The following is a 22,161-nucleotide window of genomic DNA, read 5'->3' on the forward strand; positions in this document are numbered from 1 at the left end:
AATGCATAAATATTTTATTCCAAAACACTTACACAGCCAGTGGTTTACAGCTCAAGAAAGTTGCACATTTATAGTTGACCTGTGATGATCAAACCACAGTATGTTAATTCTGATATATACTTAATACTATTTCTACTTGCAGAAATACTTACGATAACATTTCGTAACAAAAAAAAAAAAAAAGGTGTTCCAACTTAATCATACACCTCTGATTATGAGGCTGGCTTTGAGGTCTGTCTGCCATTATGCATTTCTTGAAGTACTGTTAGAGATAATCTGTTTTTACTTTTCACATCAGCAATTGCAGTAGGTTTCTATCAGTCCTTGGCAGACAAACTATAATTTGGAATCAGGACACCTGAAAGCAGGTTTAGGCCACTGAATTGCAGCATGCTATTTTAGAGGATTCTGTTTTCCCAGCAGAACAAAAATAATTACAAAAAAGTGCTAACTTTCACGGTATGCACTCAGTTTGAGTTGGACATGAATTCAGATTACTGTTCTAAATCCAAATCCACTTGGAACAACCATTCTGCTTTCCTGATTTCCAACAACATCTTGCAAATCCCCAGCTCCAGGAGTAACAGGATCATGGGAACGTCAAGCATTTCTCCCTCCGTCTGAAACCCTCCTCCCTCTCTACTGGAGGAACTTTGTGGTTTTCAGGAGAGGTGGTAAATGATCCCCAAGGTCCCCAAAACAGAAACAAATAGAAGTAACACTAATTCAGGGTGGTTTCTTTCCAGGAGGGTGGCTCTGTATTATTGCTTAGTCTTATAAAGCTTTACTGAAGTCCCAGCTCTCCTCCTTCTCACACGGTGCAACAGCTTCATTACCAAAATGCCAAAAGATGCCCACCTTTCCCGTATAAGAGTATACATTCAAAGGTGCCCTTTCTGTTTTGAGCATTCCTGAGTACTCCTTTTGACCACGAGCATCTGGACTTTACTGAATAAATTTTAGTAACTTCATAGAAGATATGAAAATACATAAATACTTGCATGTATTTAAGGACTGCTCATAATGTTTTTACACATGAGATTTTTTCATATCCAAAAATATGTTTTAAGCATGGTGTTTAATCTCTAATGTGGAGGGGCAGGAAGGAAGAAGGAACCTCACTTCATGGCGTAAAATTTAACCCCAGCATGCAGTTAAAAACATATGGAAACTGATAATTTATCAGAACACTTGCCTCTGTTCCAGGCTGCTTTCCAAAGCATCCTTTCATTAATAGGTTATTCCGGAAAAAAATCACTGTAAGTCTTAAAAGAAAGCTGCAGGTTTTTTTGACATTAGCTTGCTCAGTGAATGAGCTAACATTCCCTTTCAATTAATTCTCTAATTTGCAGTTAGCAGATATATACATCTTCATATTACCTGAGATGCTTTTAAAATTATTCTTGTATATTTATACTATTTAAGCCCTTGCGAGCCAGTGACCTGAAGTTGTTTTTAACCACTTGTTGCCCTTTCATCTAGTTTAAATATAACCAGCTTTAAAAAAAAACCACCCAACACACCCAACCTCCCACTTTAATAGATGCAGTTCTGAAGCTAGCGAGGGCCGTGATGAATTATTATCAACACTAGGCTGATCTTTTCATGTAAAAACCAATGTAAGGCTGCATTTACATCCATTACAGACATGGTTACTGAATTGCAAAGAGAAAGGGACTGAGGTCCAAGGAGAGCAAACCAGGTGTGAGGGCAGCAAAGCCAGCCCCAGGAGTAGGGCATAGTTAGGCCAGGATCAGATAGAGAGGAAAATAAAAACAAGAGAGAAGAGGGGAGGGAGCAGGGCTGGGATGCAGGAAGGAGCCAGGGTAATGAGATCCCACAGGAGAAGTTTGCGAGGAAGAGCTGAGCAGCCCAGGGAACGGGAAAGCCCGGTCCCAGCTGCAGGAGGTCCCTGGCACCTGACGTTGCCCATGCAGGCTGCTCCTCTGCCTCCAGTCATGGCCGGGCTCCTCTCCCCATCTCTCCCTCCATGTCCCCTAACACTGGAGAGAAGCCATGGGCAGTCGGGATTGTCCCTGGTCCGGGGGGTGGCTAGCACGGAGACCCTGCTGGACCTGCTTGACCCCTGCCTGTGCAGCGCTCCCTACTGTGCCCCTTTCTGACCGGCCAGCTGCCTCCTCTCTGCATGTATTATATTTTTACACCTACGCAGTTGACCCAAAATATATTAATTTGGTGAGGAAGTAAGTTTCATGTCCCCCACAAGGGCTGTCCTGCCGCAGGCCTGAGAGTCCTCTTAGCTCCCTTGCTGCAGACAGACTGTTGACTCTATGCCGACATTATATCATACCTAGCAAGTTTAAAACAAACCCAGCTGTCCCTGAAGGGGTAGATGATTTATGTGCATTAACAACCTTGGAAATACATTTTAAAAGCAGGCAGGATCCCACAGATGCCTAAAAATCCTCCTGCCTCTCAGCTGTGCTCCAATTTTGGAGCTATGGAGCAAGTGTTCGGAGTCGCAGTCACCCACAGGAAGCTTCACCCACACACTCCCCCCGACAGACAAAACTGTATTCAAAGTCAACACCCCAGAAGCATAACCAGCAGGTTATGCCAGTTGTATTTATCATTCACAACTGTGATGCCACAGCCTAAACTAATCATGCAGAAAGGCACTTACTCCATAGCTGCAAAAGTCAGCACAGGCTCCGATTTTTGAAGAAAGCGTTTTGATCGTCATAACTTCCCTCTCCATCTAAGGCATCCTGAATGCACTGTAAAACCATCATCACATTTAGCCCAGATCCCTTTGCACTTATTTCTTAATAAATGTAAACCACATACAGAAAAGTCCCTGGTCTGTGCCCTAACTTTTCCGGCTGCTCGGAGGGAAGCAGCAGGTTTAAGGAGGTAGGAAACCAGAGCACACTGTTCTGAGCAGGGACATATTGCACAACCTTATCAACTCGCATCTTCTAGGGATGGCTACATAATATATTGCAATTTAGGTTTTACTACTGGCAAACTAATGCGCCTCAACCTGAAAACACTCTCTCCCATTTGTACAGTACATTTCTTTAATTATGTCAATTAAAATAATCCAGTTCTGTCAAGAACCTCACGGTGCCCATAAGCACACTAAACCCATGGTTTTGGTATGATTTTGGGAATGCCATTGGTTAAGCTATTGACTGCTAACAGATGCAACATAAAAAGAAGTATATCCTTTGCTAGCGGTAAAGAAGCAGTAGAAACACACCATCTTAAAGCAAAGCTTAAAACATTAAACATATTGGGACTATCTGTTGGGGTCCCAAGATTTATTGGGGTTTTAAGAACCTTCTCCTGAGTAATCACCTTCTCAGGCTGGAAAAGAAAAAGCCCTCTCAAAACAGAGATAACCTCTCTCACTCACTTGTAACAAAGACAGACATACGATGTGAAACGCTGAACACCACCAGAAAGAAAAACAAGCCCAGGAAAAATAGCATCCGGTTATCTTCAGAGGTCTAAAGATTTTCTGGGGCTTCACACTAACTCAAGCAGATTTTTATCCTTCTTCCCTTTGTTTGCTTCCCTGACTTTCATTTTCCCTTTTCTCCTCCCGCATCATATTTCACCCCAGCTTGTCCCACAGCCGTCCCCATTTTCTTTTCCTGCGCATGGAAACCCATCCATCAGCTCATGATAATGTGGTTTTACTTCTGTAGTGTGCAGTTGCTTCAGGGTTTGGGGTACCATCCCTCAAGGGAGTTTATGCAGCAATGTTTCCCACAAGCATGGTTACCATTCTTTTTTTTATTATTTTTCCCCTCCATAAGCTTTCTTACCTTTTGCTGTGTAAGTAAATTCATAAACACATCAAAGATAAACAGACACTGCAGATGCAAGAGTTGGTATACCAGTGGCTACGCAGGAGAATATTACCCTCAGATGATTACTTTGATAAAACCGAATTGGTCCGCCCATTACAAGGATACATGTTTTGAATTACAAATTAAAAGACACAGTAAATGATCGATTTCTTGGTATGCAGAGAAGATATGAACAAGGTGGTCTGCAGCTCCATAAAGAATTACTTTTCATGTAATTCTATATATTCTCCCTTGCTCTCATTTTCCAAACCCAAGCAAACAAAACAACAAGGACAGCTGAACTGAATTAGTGAGCGTCCAAAAATATCCAGCCCATCTTTCTTAAGCACACACAAGAATGTTTCTAGTTTGCCAAAAAAGAAGCAATATTTTTAATACTGTTGCCCTCAAGGAAGCTGCCTCTTGGCTGTCTGAATTACAAACTACTGTCTTCGGCAGATAAAACAAAGAATATGTGAAAATACAACCGTGTATAGAACGAGCAACACAGGAATCAGTCGGCAGCCATCTCTACGCCGTCCCACATCATGTTTTTACTAATTTTTATTCAAACCAATGGCCTGTAAAGTCAACAGGATTTTGCCAGAGTGAAATCTCAGCGCTTAGCCTGGGTTTTTTTTTGTTTGTTTGTTTTACCTAAAACTTGACCTCTGTCGTGGTTTAATCTCAGTCGGCAACTAAGCACCACGCAGCCGCCCGCTCCCCCCCCCCCACCCGGTGGGATGGGGGAGAGAATTGGAAGAGCACAAGCGAGAAAAACTCGTGGGTTGAGATAAAAACAGTTTAATAATTGAAATAAAATAATAATAATAATAATAATATGATAATAATAATAATACACAAAGCAAGTGATGCACAGTGCAATTGCTCACCACCCGCCGACCGATGCCCAGCCAGTCCCCGAGCAGCGGCCCCCCCCGGCCAGCTTTCCCCAGTTTATGTACTGAGCATGGCGTCACATGGTATGGAATGTCCCTTTGGTCAGTTTGGGTCAGCTGTCCTGGCTGTGCCCCCTCCCAGCTTCTTGTGCACCTCCAGCCTTCTCAGTCGGTAGAGCATGGAAAACTAAAAAGTCCTTGGCTAGTGTAAGCATTACCTAGCAACAACTAAAACATCGGTGCCTTATCAACTTTGTTCTCATCCTAAATCCAAAACACTGTACCAGCTACTAGGAAGGAAATTAACTCTATCCCTGCCGAAACCAGGACAACCTCTTATTTGCCAGTCTGGAGTCACCTGCAAGGTATTTTTACCTTCCCAGACCAAGCTGAATTTTTTCCATGGGATTAGTGGCAGAGGAGACAGCAATGAAAATTTCTTATTAACAGCAAAAATGACAGGGGAAGAGGTGGGGGGAAGCATTTCAGCTGGCAGCTTGGAAGTGATACACCGTTTATATACTTTTCTCAGCATCCATTACAGGTTTCACTGAAGCATAGCTTTTCTCTATTGTGGTAAACTTCATGCTGAGGAATGCAAGGGAAACAAAAAATCTGGAAGCACTCGTCATGTTGGAATCCAGATCGTAACATCAGAAGAAACGATCTCGTGTGGTGTCAGGGTCCAGTGAAGACATACTTGAAATACTGGGCCCAGCCACTTCTTTACAACAAAAATGTAGCCAAGTCCCCAAAAGCTGCAGGAATCCTAACCATTGCAAACTATTCTGGGAGCCAGAGCAGTGTGCGTTTAAGCCATATACTGAGTATTTACAGAGCAAAAATCTTTTCCATCAACTTCAAAGGGAGTTAGACATCATGTAAGGGTGGTTTAAACTGGAAGAAGTCCATGCATAAAGAAGGGAGAACTTTTTTGGTTGGTCATGGGACTTCCCTCTTGCAGGAGGAGATTAAAATAGAACCACCTAGACAAGTAACTACAACGTGTTACATTTGGAGATACCTTCTCACGGATAAGGTATGCACACATGCAAATGAATTAAGCAAGAGACTTTGTTGTTTCTATACTGTGATCATTTCTGTTTTTAAATGCCTGGGTGGTGTTTGGAAACTATGGGCAAAAGGTAACTCAGTAGAGTGACAAATAGATTTGGACTTTGAGGTAGGGCAGGGCAGGGCATTAAAATAAAGCCGGAGTGGTATCTTCCTACCATATAAATGTAGATAGGTTTTGAGAGGGAAGAAAACAACTACATTGGCATGGGCTGAACTAATGAAACATTTGTGTCTCTATTTAAAAAAAAAAAACCAAACAAAAAAACACAAATAAAAAACCTCCAACCATTGCATCTTCTTGTTCTGTTTTGTTTCATTGCCCGCCCAAACACACAGTTAAAAAACCGGGAAGCCATACAAGGCTCGTTGGGTAATGAGGCAGGAAAGGTGAAATAATGGCCAGCACTCAGAAGCCTCCCCTCCAACAAATTAGCCAGGTTTATAGCTTTGCAGGACTCCTCAGACCAACCCTGATGGCAGGGCTGTTTGCCAAGCCTAGGGAAGGAGGATCAAAGGACAGCGGCACTTTGAGAGAAGCGGAGCATTGAGCGAGTTCAGAAACGCTGCCCTGAGCCTCCAGAGAAACAAGCTGGCTGGCTGGGAGCACCAGTATAGGAAAAGCTGCACCATCTGATAAAAAGGCCATAAGCAAGCCAGATCGGTCTGAAATATGGGGAGACGATCCCGGCTAAGGGAGATGTGCACATAGCTCTCTTCTTTCTCTGTTTAAGTGCAAAATACAATTTTGCACATTTAGTGGTAGTCTTTGCACATTGATAGTGATTTGCATACTGAATTAGTGATAGTCTTTGGAAGGACTTTTCCACTCACTCCAGCCTGCTGCTAAACAAGACTCTTGAGGGGAAAGAAAGCTGTACAGGTGCCCACCCGGTCAGACCTGCCGGGCCCCGGGGCAGAGCCCAGGGGGCTGTCACCCCACAAAGTCCTGCCCTCAGGGATGCTGCATTGGAGGATGCATTTGGGCAGAGATGCCAAAACTTCTCACCTTATCCAGTACACAGCAAAAGCCTGAGAGAAGGAAGGGATGCAGATGGTCCAGGGAACAGTTTCCTTTCAAAAGTGAAAAGCAACAGACCAAAGCTTACTCCTTCTGCTACTCTGTCCTCTATCAAAAAAATCTGCTGCAATCATCACTCAGAGCCCTTTAAATAACATATTATAGGCCTATCACTTTAGAAAAGTGCATTTCAGTACTAAATGAATAAAGATACTAGCTTTATGCATTTATATATATATACATATCACTAGGTGATGCATAATTAATTAAAAGCAAACACATGCAATGCAGCTCTGGAAAGCTTCCCTATGAAACAAAATTGAAAAGGCTAAGAATATTTAGTTAAGAAAGAAAAAGAATAAAATTAAATCTTAAACAACACAGACCCAAGCGCATCAATTCACCTTGTAAAAATCCACAAACTAATACAAGAAAATTCATTTTGAAAAGAAAATACAGTGCACAAGTGTCTGACACTGTCATCAAGGCCAGTAAATCAACACAATGGAGACAAAGACTGGACATCTAGTGGCTAGACAAAAATCCCATACAACGATAGCAGGAATTAAACCAAAAGCACCAACCTGGTTAGAGGATTGAAACTCAAGACATCACTGGGGCTTTGGACAAGCTCTTTCTTCACGGGGTAGCTAGAGTGGTACCATATTACCACTGCCCTGCAACACTCGCCACCCTGACCCAGCACAGCCGGGATGGGAAGCACACGAAAGCCCCCCACGTCATTTTTCCACAAGGTCATTTCTTTGCTCTATCAAATAAAGTATCTCCTTTTACTGTAATTCTCCTTGAGCACTGTGGTTGGTAAGTGTTATCCAGGTCAGCTCACATCACTCTGGGTGGCAGCAGACCTGACACCAAGGGACGAGGATGGCTCAGACATTCTGCCCAGCCAGCTCTGCCTGCCCACACCAATGTCCCCCAGCAGCTCAGCTGTTCATGGAGCAGACACGGGGCTTTAGCCTAATGAGCACACCATTCCCTAATGTATGCTGCAGAGTATCATGTACTTTCATATAAAAAAAATACGCAGTGCTGTGTGAGACTAAACATAGGTGGACAACTGCACTGATATGGAGGGAAAAATCCTTTGTAACGTATTACAGATACAGAAATTGTTACTGTCCTATACATTTTCCATCCTTGCCTTCTGTGCAAAGCTGGAGACCATCTCTAGAACAAACAACTTTTCAGAAGGCCACCCACAGCCCTAAATACGAATTCATGGAAGGCAGAAGTCAAAATCATTTTGACCTTAAGTAATGCATCCCATTTTCTGCTTTATCACGAATACAACAATGTGAAATATAACATAGTCTCAAAAAGTCAATTTGCAGTGAGTTCCCCAAGCACAGCAGGGAAAAGGCTAATGTTAGAGAAGAATAATCTGTTTACTATATGTATTTGGTAAAGCTTTCCCAGCATGAGCATGCAATACTTTTACGGAAAGGGATGTGAACAGCCTATTTTTGAAGCACTTCACCAGATTCAGCTTCAGTCTGAATATTCAAACTTCAAAGCAGCCTTTTTGTAGCCAAGCTTGCCTCCAAGTAAAAACCCCAAATTTGGGAGGGTAGAGGAGAGAGGATCTCACAGATCAACTTTGCCATGTGAACTGGAGGCACAAGCAAAATAGTTTTTGGACCCTTTTTGTTTATTTTTAAATAGAAACACAGAAGAAGAGATACATGTCCTTGCTTAGCTGTGCTATTCATTGCTGAAACTGAAATGCTGGAGCCCATCTTTCCTAAAATTCTGTAGCAACAGTGTGGAAATAGCTCTTGCAGTGAGCCAACTAACCTCCCTTTATCAGCCGAGGAAACCAGGTACTTGGAGAATGCAATTAATCTTCTCCAAGGTGGAGAGCTCAAGGGCTGCGGTGGATAACAGTCCAGAAGTGTCCATTTTTCCTCTACTGATTACGAAGGAAGTCTAAATTTTTCAGTTTCTGCTGCATTTGTATTTTCACCAAGAAGCATTTCATTCTGTTCATGAAGAAAAACAAGCAAAGCTCTCAGCGCTCCAAAACTGGAACATTCTTGTCAAAGAATTTAAAACATTAGACCAGCAAGATTTAGGAGACTCAATGCAAAAGAACACAACTAGGCAGCGATGATGACAAAAGGGTAGCTTGACAGCTTATTGGCTGAGAATGGCTTCCACATCAGGAAGAAAAGAATAAACATCATTTTTTGTGTGCCAGATATGAAACATGCAGTAATGTAATTCACTATACAGATAGCTGAGTCTAGAGCGGACCTTATGGATAACTGCAGGGTAACAAATAAGTTTTAAACCATACAATGCTTTTTAAGCAATTTACAGGCTTCTATTTCTGCATTCTGTATTCCATACATAGAAAGAATTCAATCAGTTTTCTCCCGAACTGTGTATACTGGCATATCCTAACGTCAAATTTCAGCATGCCTGTCACCAGAAGGAAGTAAGATTGCACACAATAAGCAGACACATCAACAAAAGAATCAGGTGGGATAAGCTCTTTATACAAAAAATTAAAAATAAATCAATTTTTTCATAGATACTCAGGCAGAAAAAGATGGGGATAAAGATCCCTGGCATATTAAAATAGCCAATAGGGTTTATGTTCTTAAAAGCCTGTAGGTCTGGAGTAACAGATTGAATACTGAGACCATACCTGAGCTGCTATCAGGATACACGACTGCAACACAGGTGAACACCCAATTCCAAGCAGTCTTGGTTAAAGCTTAGCTGAAGACTGGCAGCAGGGGAGCCAGAGCAGTGCAGCTGCAAAGCTTCCCCGACACTTACGCTTAACCTAAGAGCTTAGTTACTTCCCCCCTGTGTTTCAGGGTACACATTCTTCTCTGGCACTAGTGGGATTTAAACAGGTCCCCCAACTTTTCGAAGCAGCAGGCAGCATCCAGCTCCTCAGATCGACTTCTGCACCCCTTGTAAATCCTGTGATTTAAGTTCTTTGTGGACTAACAGGCTTGAGGTGGCGTTCTCGGACATTCTCTTGTTGCAATCCCCTCCGTCCCGTAACTTATGGCAACATTTCTATTTCATATGAACACATATGAAGGCTGGTAAGGAAAAGAGAATGAGGGAATTTCACACATCACTAAGAGTAAAACAAATGCTGTGGAAATGCTCAAAACTGGCAGGAGAATATTTAGAAAGGTGACAGAAGAACTGGTTCAGCTGGACAGGAGAGTTAAGAAAAGCAAACTGCCCTTCTGTATGAGACATAATTGATCAGTCTAACATATCAGAGAACAAAAATTTGTAACAGAAAGGCAGAACAGTAAGAAGGTAGGAATAGGATGGACAAGAATTTAATGGGGCACTTCAAAGCAGTAATATTTCTGCTGGGTAGGGCTTGAGTGAGTGCAACTTTCTGGAAACTATACCGGCTAACACTTAGCCATGAATGAAACTTATTTTTTATATTTAGGACAGAAGAGAGAGTTGATTTGTCTTCCATTTGAAGATGCTGTATATCATACCATGTAATATGCCATGAGAGAGGCAAGGCTTATGAGGAGACAGAATCGGTTTTGTCAGGCTAAATTACATCATTAGGGAAGTAAGAAGCAGTGGGGCTCTGAGCCTTTTCAGAGGGATGGGACTTTGCTGGACTCTGAACTCAAAATCTTATCCTCGGTCCCCAAACTGTTCCATCTGCCTCATGATCTTTACATGATGGCCACTACCAGCACTGTAACTTCTACAGACATTGGTCTCTGTTCAGGGCACTGAGACATTCTTTGGCAATATGCCGTATAATGAAAAAAAAAAAAAAAATCACAGGTTAGTGTACAAACAAGACTCCCACTGAATTTCCATAAGGTCCCACCTTTCTTTGCATCACTCCAAAAATTACTATCTTTTCAAGGTGTTACCAAGAGATGCATAGTCCATTTAAAGAGAACAAAACACATTGGTGGCCCATGACCGAGACTAAAATTAAACTAAGCTAAATCTGGAAGTGAATTAATATAAACCATTTTGCATCAAGACTCAAGGGACTGAAATTGCACAGAAGGGAATTTTTCCTTTTATAGTTTGCTGCTACTTTTTGGCAGTTACAAACAAAGAGCAATCCTTAAACAGAGTGCTTGGAGAGCATCTTTAAGCAGGCTCTTTCATTCCTGTTCGGGAACCTGAACAATAGGAACCGCGATAAAAGCAACTTCAAGTCACAAAAAATACATTGTTCCCATTTAATTAATGTTTTCCCAATACAACCGGTGTATAAGAGGTCAGAGGAACAGAAAATTGTATACTATAGAGATCACACTGTCAGGTAGCATATTAAAAATATTAAAAAATGTTTTCCATGACTGTTCCACAACATACACTGAGATGGGACTAGCAGAATAGCACGTGCACCAACCAATTCTTTATAAGTGGGAAGCTGAACCCTGTAATCTCTTTATCATCCTGTCAGTGAGTTAATGGTCATTACCATGAACAGATTCTTATTTTATCAAGCAAGTCAAGGCATCACTGGTGCTTTTCATATGATAATACTGATGCTTTACACCACAATTAAAACGAGTACAAATTTTTCAGCTTTACCTAGGCTTAGCTACAACCTTTCAACTTGCAAACACCACCTTGAAAGTCTTATCAGAGACACTCATGTAGCACGCTATTCTCCTTATGACCAAACCGCTCTTTCTCTCTCATTCCCTCTCCTCAAAATACAGTATAAAAGGCTTAGAGGTAGAAACAATAGAGGAAACTGTTAGCTGAGAAAAACCTTTCCTACACAGTGTAATGCTACCATCCAGAGCTGAGCAACTGGAGCTTAACATGTGTTTTCATTCAAGATTACCAAAACTCCTATGAACGTTGCTTTCCTTTATCAGCACTAAAAATATTCTAACAAACATCCCCATGTCAACAGTTACATATTTTCAAAACAGAAATCTCCCATTGGGCTTTGTTTGTTATCAGCAAAAAGTCATTTCGCAATATTTCGCCTTCCAGCTCCCCTCCCCCAAACAGCAACCACCACCACTGCTGATTTCTTTAATTTTTGGAAATGTTTTACTTTGTCCAAATAAACATGGAAATCAGTTTTCATTCAAATATGCGATGCACTCAAGGTTAGACTTACGAAGGGTTTTCTTTGCTGGTTTTTTTTTTCAGGTTAAAGATATCCTTGTGTATTTGAATGGGATGGTAGTGGTGGTTTGGTTTTCAATGGATGTTTCTAATCGTACCACTAAATGAAAAAATAAATCAAGAACTGGACTGCAGCTAAGTGTGAGCACGTGTAAAACAGAACTGAGACCATGCAGGGCAGTGCTGATCTTTGACCCTAAAAGGAATTTTATTAAAAGTTCAGTGATCTTCAGAGGTGACTCCCCCAACCTCATGATTTTCTGTGTTATCTCAGGACACCTCATGTACAGCAAAATGAAAAAAAGAAATAGCTGAGTCTCAAGTCAACTTCTGCAATACCTCCCAGATAAGTGTTCCTATTTCTTCTTTTAAACTGACAAAATCTAATGAATTGGGGAAGGGAGAGAGAATACAAGGAAGGAATAGCTTCCCTCAGAGAAGTACTCCAAGCTCATGGGCAGTTTGCTGTAGTCCTTTCTCGGGACAGAAAACCCATTCACCATGTAACTCTATTAAATACGGGAGTTGATGAAAGACAATGAGAGCAATGGAACAAAAATATGAAGTAGGCTGTGAATGCTGCCAGCAGCAGTCTCTTTGTGCTGGTGTCTCCTCCCGAAGGGGTAGCCACCGAAGAGCAAAGTCACACACCGTGGCTGCCCATTGTCAGTATACACGAACACCTGTGTCGCATCTACCCAGGGCCAAAAGCAAACCTGTGACTGGTGGAGGAAGGCTCTTCACTGCAGCGCCGTTCTCCACAGCCCTTCCTCTTTACAAAACCGTATTTAATCGGTATGAACCGAGGTACTGCGAGCCGGCAAGACACAATGTTAACAACCCATATGGTAATCTCCTACGTATAAAGGGGGAAGGTGAAGCCAAGATTTTACAGTGCACAGTTCAAGTTACTCTGAAGAAATGCTGAGTTCAGCTTCTGGAGGAGGAAAAAAAAAAAAAAAAGTCAGGCTCCTTTAACAACTCTTAAGCCAAACCAGCTTTGGGTTGAGGTACCCAAATCACTGGTTGTTTTGGGATGGTTGCCACAAGGCCCTTGAAAGAACTACCTTCGGAAATGAATTAAGCCACAATACATCATGTTTAAAACCTGGCGTCCTTGCTTCAGGTTGCTCTTCGATCTTTGCTCAGCCAGCCTCTGTGGGTGGGGTAAATGTGCATTTAGAGACGGGGAAAAAAAAAGGTCTTTCCCGAGGGCCTGGCCAAGCAAGCGAGTTTCCATGAGGTAAGCAAGGGTGTGAGCCCACGGGCGTGCTGCAACGGCCCTGGTGCATGCTCTTCCCCTGCGGTACACAAGGTATCCTGCTGCGAGCACACATGCAGTGAGTACCATCACCATCCCTGCTATAGCTCACCCCACAGCTTGCAGCCTGTGCTCGCACCCGCAGGGCCCGCGCAGCCATTGCCACGTGCTCCGGCACGTCCTTCTGCAGGGGCGAGAGGCCGGCCGCCCACCCTGCTGCCCCGCCAGTGCTCCCTGCCCCATGGTGGGGCTGCCATGGGGTCACCTTGCCCGAGAGGGGAGCTCGCCCCACTGGAGGAGAGTGGTGGGCTCACCCGGAGCTGGGTGGGCTTGGCCTGTCTGTGCTGTGTGACACAAGGCGGACATGGACAGCTTATGGCAGCCAATTTGCTGGCGGCGACTGCAAGGAATGGGGTTCAAAGCCACCCCACAGCATTCGCTTTTGGCTAGGCCACTGTGTGCTTGTCATGTACCACCGATCACTTAAACATCAATCAAACATTGTTCACTTCATGCCATGGCAGCTACAGCTTGGTCTTCACAGAGGTCTTCTCTCTCTGCTCTCCATCTCTGCTTCCCAAACCCGAGACTGTCCTTTGGCCTCCTGCTTACCTTCAGAGCAGCTGCTCCTCTCTGAGCCATCAACCAGTGTGGATTATCCAAGCTGGCAGCCACACAGCTGAACACATCAAACACAGCAGCTGCCCTCCAGCAACAGTCCAGTGGCACCCAAGTGCCCACTTGGGCACTGGGCTGACCTCCACTACCTTTGCTTCCCCGATGGACTGGGGGCCCTGAGAGAGCTGATAAGCACCTTGGCTGTGCCTGTGGAAGGGGCAGAGATAAAGACCAGGTCCTTTTTCATACAAAGCCAACAGATAAATTGGCAGAAAGGACAGAGACACAATCTGGACAGTGTTATGAGTCTCTGTTCAAAGGCTATCCTGCTGAATCCTGCTGAAAGGGGATTTAAGGGAGCATATGACAGCTAGGAATAGTTGTCTCAGCCCACTGAACTTCAAGTCTCCCCCTCTCCTGACATCTAATCTGCCCCTCCCAACTGAACTCTGTATGCAGGGGGTTGTATGAGATAGCTACACTGGTTCTACTGCTCCTAGGGATACTCCCGCACAAAAGACGCTGACAGCAAGAAGCACGCAGGTCACCTCCTCTGTCCTGGCACTACCTGAGTACCAGAAGGCAGCAGAGTAAGATACTTCTTTTGTCTTAATATTTAACTGCTTTTAAATGTTTGATGTGTTTATGGCTCAGCCTAAAACACCTGAAAGGCATCAGTTTGTGTACTAGACACACTGGACCCATTCAGCAAAACCTGATTTTACAAGTGAGATGAAGCTCAGCCTTCTTGCCACACTCACACAAGATACATGTCTGGAATAAAAAAAAAGCAATCCTTCACATCCTTTTGCTAACCAAAGATGCAAATCAAATGGCACTGGCAGACTGTTCTCCTTCCTCAGTTCTATAAAGAGTTTCCATGCAGAAAACATCTTATGTGCCCACTGAATTCTTTCTTCCACAGTATTCTGTTAAACTCTCAATTAGAAAACAAAATAAAAAATACAGTACTATTGCACTAGCTGTTTCCATGTACTGGTCAAGAACCTTCATCATAGCCACAATACCTACAGTGCAACTATCCACCAAAGAGAAACCTAAATTCCATGGAATTACTGTTGCAGCGTTGAAGTGCGTAAGCTGCCAAAGCATTCAGAAAGTTAATAGGTTTGTTTATGGACTAGACAAGGCTTAATTAAACCAGGCAGCTCTGAAGAACAGTAAATCCTCTCTCCTCCTGTCTTCCCCTCCCCCCCTTTTTTTTCCTAAACTATCTTTCTCCTAGTGGCTTTCCTCTTCCTAATAATCCCATCACAAATGACAGATATGTTATCAGTCATCACTGGGATTTGACACGTTCTTAATACCTGTCATGACAGCTCTGAAGTCTGCATGCTACCCCATTGTATTCCAAGGCATTTGCAGGAGGTAATGGACACATCAAATAGCAGTCAATGGCTCTGCTTTATTGAACTGCTGAAGGCTTGCAATATAGAAGTAGATGCTTAAAAAAAGCTAATCTGTGATTATTCAAAATTACACACGGAATAATTAAATATAAAACAGTACAAATAGCTTTTGCACTCTCTATGCCTATGATCATCTTGGCCACATTGTAGAATTCATTATTATATATTTATTGACAAGAATGCTTTAATATTTAAGAAAAGGTATCAGTATTGGTAATAGTGAAGATCACATTAATAATCCAAGGTCTTCATTGAAAGATTCAAAGTATTATACTCATGCTGGTAACATGGCAGTGTATTGCTGTGCCCATACAGGGTCTCTGCTTTACTTTAATAGAGAACCTGATGCAGAAGTCAGGTGCAAGTCAAGGCTAGAAGCAGAGTTAATGTCAGAGGTGAACACCTGAACTGATATGAAGACAACGGGATTGTGAAGTGTGTCATTCACAGGAATTGTGAATACTATAAAACCGAAGACTAAACGTGAGTGCAGTAGAACATGAGTTTGAAAAGAGTGTCTCCTTGATGGGGACACAAGGAAAAGACAGACTGTCTTACCACCGAGTGATACGGACAAGGAACACCAACTAGCAGGTTTTGTCCATTCCTAATGCCTGCCAATTTCTGTGGACCTCTTAATACCGGTAGTTTTGTTTTTCTTTGTTCAAGCCCTCAAAAGAGCTGTGACAGATACAGCACTCCACAGAACAAATCCAATACAGAACTCTCTAAACAGACGTATTTTCTTTTAGTCAAATCCTAGTATTACTTCAGATGACTCTGGTCATCTGTGTGCAATACTTTTCAGGCACAAAAATAAAGTAATTTCTTACTGTAACATTTCTTCGGAGCCTTAACCTTGCAGAAGACTTTCTCTCAGTTTAGCTGAGCTGCTGCAAAGCATCATATAGCCACAGTCTCTGTCAACAGCATATGAGCTGCATGACAGCAGTGTGCCTTGGCGTTAGCAAATGCAATAGCTTCTTGTTCTCAATGCATTTACAGTTTTGCACAAAAGCAGAAAAAAAACCCCAACAAAAACAAAAAACCCACACAGATTAGAGACAATGCAGCCCTGTGCACACGAGTAACTTAAGGCCCTTTCAGCAAGGCAATAAAGCTAAGGCAGGATTGTGAGCTGGAGTCAAAAGGAAGTGTCCCATTGACATAATGAGCTTTGGAGAAGGTCTGGAGTGAAGACGACAGGCAAAACACGCTCAGCCACCTAAGTGACTGCATGTCGTTTGGACAAAATTGTTAACCAGTACTAAGGGTCTCAAGGGATTGTTTTCATCTACAAGAAATGGATGAGCAAGTTGGGCTTTTTTACAGTGCAGTTTTATTTAGGAGACACACAAGAGTTAACTCGTGCACCTGTAAGCACTCGGGAGCAAAAGTGATGGCATTTAGGGAGGGGGGGTGTTGTTCTCAGCATGCAGCTTGACAACGCAGCAAATCCTGTTCCAGGGATCTAAACCACTGCAATAACAGCACTGGTCGAGTATAAACTCACCCTGCCAGCTGAAGCACTTTCAGAAAAGCTGAAAGGTTAAGTTTGTACCAGTAGGCTTCATACCAGATCAGATATTGCCTGTTCTTGAGCAGCCAACAACATAAAAACATGCCACAAACAAACTTGGTATCATATTTTCTGATCATGATCTTATGCCAGGGCCTGTTCCGGCTCAAATGTATACTGCTGGGTGAGCCTGAGTTGCGCGGAGGCAAAATGATGGCACCATGGCCCCACTGAGAAGTCTTCCCAGCAAATATTCCCTTCTGGCTTCGCTCTACGGAGCATTACTGCTGCTCCTGCTGTCTACGCTCCCAGTTATTCCTTTCATATACCGTCTCAGCTGTAAGCAAATCAACATGCCAATCCCTTGGGACACATGGCTTAGCTTATACTTAAGACTTGCCATTCTGGTTTGTGCTTTGGACATTGATTTCCATTGTCTCAGCTATCACTCAACAAAAGGGCATTTAATTGCTGTCTCATTTAGTCTGGGGGAGAGGGGGAGAACAACTTTTACCAGCCCTCTGATTGATGGCAGCCATTAGCACCTTCTAGCACAATGCAGACATACTAGAAGCTCGATTTACATGTGAAGTTCATTGCCACACAAGTGAATCAGATTTGCAGCTACGCTTACTTGAACAACTTGAGAGACAAAATCTTCACATGAAATGAATTTGCAGAAATGCTTATGCTGGCCACCCATTTAAAGGGAAAACTTTGAAGATTAATGAAGCTTGAGGAAAGCTTCTAGGATGAAAAGGAAGTTTAGTAGAAATCTCATAGTTTTTGTTTCTCTTTTTAAGCACTACCATGTAGGTACTTCAACAGTTGTTAAAAAAAAAAAACAAAACCAAAAACCAACCCCAAAAACCCCAAAAAAACAAAAAAAACCCAAACAGAAACAACCAACCTGATTTACACTTATTTACACACGGCTAACACCAGGAAACACTTCATATCCACTATACCTCAAAGTTCATAATTGCATACTACGAAAGGCGATGCTGAAGAAACCCATAAACTATTTCCCCCTCTTGTATGAGCATTTTCTATTTTCTTTGTGAAGGAGGAACGAACAAAATTAATATCCACATTTAATATCCTCCATGTTCTGTAGAGCAATGAGCCACATACTCTGGTGTTCAAGCCAAACTGCTGACAGTGGATTTTTAGTACTCGGCTCATTTTATTAAAAAGCACAAGGATGCTAATCTTCCTATCAAAGGAACAGAGCTCAAGAAACAACTAGATCAGTGAAGGCTTCTTGAAATACTACCTTTAATCAGTCCAGTTATGTGAAACCTGCAGTAATTTCAGTAGAAGTTTGATGTAGTTTAATGCAACTTATCAAAACGTTTAATCATTGCAAGATCTAAGACCAAGCACCTTTTGAACATCAGACTTTCCAATCAGACATAGAAACAAGCCGAGGCACTGGGTATTATCAGACACACCTTTGTGCATTTTTTGGAAGATTTACCATGGGAGAGGCAGATCGAGAAAGGCCGACTTGCAGCGAGGCGACGATGTACAGCCAAACACGTGAGCACTCGCGTCATCTCAGCTGTGGGAGCACTAACCCCAGCTGGGCAGAGGCTTTCTGAAACCATGTTAGCTATACCCACAAAAAAAGCACTTCTGGCTACTTTCAGAACATATCCTCTGTTATTCACATAATTGGTTTAAAATTCCACAGCAAAATTACTCTGCTATTACTTGCTTTCAGTGAGTCCACCCTTACGTTCGCATCCCCCACAGGACCCAACTTTGTTCCTTAGTGATACTCATCTTCCCTGATGTGTATTTCTAAGTAAGCTTAAATAGTGGCTATTTTCATGCTTTTTCCTACATTTTGAAAAATCATGATTTTGGGTACATAAATGAATGTGCAAAGGTGGAATGTACTTTTTTGTTTTAGAACAGCTGTCTTCACTTTTATTCATTCTGGAGCTCACATGCATGTAAAACTGTATTTTGATCCCTCCCTTTCCCATTAGTTTTTAAGGGGAAGTAAAACTTTATGCACAGAAGCATCCAAAAAACAAAACAAAACAAAACAAAAACTCTCCCAAACTGGCATGCAGCCAGCTACCAGCTAACCACTAGAATACACTTGTTTTCTTAACTTGGCTCTTTGTAAATTTTATTTTCCTCTGCCATTGTTTTCATTTCTCTTTGGTGTCGGAGAGGAGACACATGTTTCTCTTGCTGGAAAGGCTAAGTGCTATCTACCAAAAAGTACAGTCTACAGACAATTATTACCGGTAGCCGAGATCCCAGCAAAATCCCTCGCCTTCCCCTCCAGGCTCATGGCAGGCCAGAACCAGCGTTCCCGACAGCAGCCCTTCCAGGACTCTCGCCAGCACCAAACAAGCTGCCAAAACAGTTTTAAACCACTTTGCAGCTAAAGAATGGACCAAGAGCCATGTTTGTGCAACCCCTCTGTCAATCTTCGCTTTAGGTCTCTTTGGCCACTTGAGGATAAAGAAAATTCTTAGTTGGAAGAAGGTTTTACAAGCTGGTTTCTGAGAAACCTGTCAAGCCAACACACGCTAATCAATGTGAACAGGTCCTGAAAAAGAAGTTGATCGAATCTCTCCGATTATCCTCAGAGACGCAGTCAAACCTGCACACCTTTGAGATTCAGGTCAATCACACATCTGCTCAGCGTCCCCCTGGGAGACTCAGAACGTAAGTGCAAAATCAGGGCAAGCACTAGCACAGCAGTAGGCTGGAGCATCTTGCTGGCAGAAGCACAAACCTGCTCTTCTACCCAGCACACCATCTATAAATAGGTTTATGAATACAGAACCTCTGCCAAGCTGGTTTTTTTTTTTGCTAATTTTTAATGCCTCTTGCAAGATTGGCTCCTAGAAGTTTTATCTCCATTAGTAGTAATAAACATTTATTATATGCCCCAGCAATGTCTGAAAGTCTTGATGGATAGCAACATACTTGTCTAGAAAAAATAGAATATAACTTCCCATTCAGAAAACTCTAATGTATTAAAAAAAGAAAAAAGCAAGCTTACCTGAAAAACAAAAAAATTCACATGAGAAGTCCGCGTGCACACCACGACTTGGGAGAGAGGAACCCACTTCTACTGGGACTTCAGGAGGAGATGAGGCAGCGTCAGTGTTTAGTCTTGTTCAGCTGTGCTCCAGCGGGTACCAGGCGAGCCCCAGAACTGACCTCTGGCCTGTCCCCCTTGCTCTTCTCACCTGGAACAACAGAACAGGCTCTCAGCTCCCTCAGCACAGGAGTGATGCAACATTTCACATTCAAGACCCAGTGATGGATGTTTACACTGTCTGACTGCTGGAGCTTCAACACATCCTTATAAAAGGGGAAACTCATTACAGCTGCCATTATCAATAAGCATAGTTCTCTGCTTTTCTCTACTGCAGGTGCCCTCTCAACTTAAGGTGTCTTGGGGACACGCAAAGCAGTAGAAAGCTATTTACAGAGCATCCTAACTCTGCCTTGGAGGGGCCACTCTTCTTGAAGATAACAGTAGACCCATAACAAATCTACTAAAGCCCAATTTGTGGCAAGAACACTTTATGGTAAGAATTTGACTTTGAAGCGCCAAAATCAACCAGTGCTAATTTCAAATAGGGGTATTAACCAAGGACTTAAACTACCTTGTACTTTCATCTCCTATCATTCTCTTGCATCTTTTTTCCCCTTTCCCTCCCAACCCTTTACATAGTTCACCATCCATTTTCAAGGATGGATGCCTAAATGAAGCCCTTTATTAGGGCTCAATTTTCAAAAGCAATGTCATCTTGCAGTTTCCCTTCGCTTCAGAAATTAAATTCTAGGGGCATATTCTCGAAAAGCCTACCTCTATACTTATTTCAACTTTCTGGGGAATAATTGAGTATGGAAAGTAAGGTTTAGCCTGATGAAATTTTTATTTCCATCTAAAAATAAAAGGAAATGCATAGTAAAGAACTTCTTTCCTCAGCCTCCTTTTTTTTTTTCTTCTGAAAGGTGAAGACAAAGGAGACATACTACAATTCAATTTTTTCCCTTTCTGAAATCCCAAGAAACTCACCGCCATATACTTAACTTTTGAGCTATGTAGAGTAGACTGCTAAATACTTTATATGTTCTGAGCAACCTGATCTCACTGGCCCTGATCTGAGCAGGGTGTTGGACTACATGACCTCTGGCGGTCCCTTCCAACCCAAGTTATGCTATGATTTTTTTCAAGGGGAACAAAGACTGGTTTGTACCTCTCAGAAACGCAAGCCAACTTTTTTTCATGTTTACCACCATTTTTACTGTATGCATCTTCTCCAACATGGAGTCTTTCGATAGTTCAAATCTATAGGCATTTACATATCAAAACTCTTTAAAAGTATTTTTAATCTTAAATTAGCAGAAGTATCTTTTCACATATCACAAACTGAAAGGATTTAACACATTTAGGTAAAACTAGCCTGGTAAGAAAACTAAGAGAATGTATCCTAAGTTCTCCATTAGGTAACACTAAGGGAGGGCTTGGGGGCAAAAAAAGTGTTGGTATTTACTGTAGAAGAAACACCAACTATACAGTAATACATTTTCTACCTGCGATTCTGAAGTCAGGACACTTTTTAAAATCAGCCTAAGTTCTCGTGTTACATGCAGCTGTCAGACCCATCTGCAGCAAAAGCAGTGGGATCTCTTGCACGTTCCACACCTCTCCCTGCCGGCATGGTCCTCCCAGTAACACCTCCTCCCTCTGCCAAGGCACAAGGTCACGCACAAGCCCACATCTCTCGCGAAGCATCACACAGCCAGCTCCCAGCCCTGAGCTCCGGCTGCCTCCATCACATCCACAAGCCGAACCTTTTAGCTGGCTGGCAGGTTTACTGAGCAGTAAAAAGCTGACTTTTCAAAGAGACTCTCAGAAGACAAACTTTCTTATGATTTTTTCCCCCCAAAATCCTTAAGCGTATGAATATTTCTTGATTAATACTAAACCCAAGAAAAACTTGTGTAATGCAGGAAGATCTTTTTCCATTTCTCCGTGTACCTGCTCTCATTAGAGAGGAATAGAGACATCATTTAATAGATGAGACATCCAGGAAATAAAGTGCAAGAATTCCAGTCCTAAAACATCACAAAGACAAGATATTAAAATAAAAAATAAACAGACTTTTTCTGTCATTAAGGTGAAGGAATGCCATATGGGATTGGAAAGTTCTCCTCAAGTCCAGCAGAGCCTTATTTCTCTTCCTCTTCAAAGTCTAACACTCCTGTCATCTCTGCTCTCCTCTCCCTTCTCTCTTCTCCAAGAACTGCAGATACCTTCTCTCCTAATCCCAACCAGCACATTGGCCATCAGACTCTACCACTGCTACTGCTGCAAGGGAACACTGAGGCAAGGAAGGGGCG

The 22,161-nt window shown here is 42.5% G+C and overlaps 1 protein-coding gene across 11 annotated transcripts in view; it reads right to left on the reverse strand.

The window, feature by feature from the left end:
• Nucleotides 1-22,161, reverse strand: part of PLXNB2 (plexin B2) — a 273,164-nt gene that overhangs the window by 170,605 nt on the left and 80,398 nt on the right. For 10 of the 11 annotated variants that reach the window (XM_076329495.1, XM_076329595.1, XM_076329575.1 and 7 more), the window contains one exon: nucleotides 19,805-19,994. The gene's annotated coding sequence lies outside the window, so the exon portion shown is untranslated. Of the gene's footprint in view, nucleotides 1-19,035; nucleotides 19,148-19,804; nucleotides 19,995-22,161 lie in introns of all 11 variants that reach the window. The other variant, XM_076329537.1, reaches the window with a different exon arrangement.

Source organism: Aptenodytes patagonicus, chromosome 1, assembly GCF_965638725.1.
Source record: "Aptenodytes patagonicus chromosome 1, bAptPat1.pri.cur, whole genome shotgun sequence".
Taxonomy (NCBI): Eukaryota; Metazoa; Chordata; class Aves; order Sphenisciformes; family Spheniscidae; genus Aptenodytes; species Aptenodytes patagonicus.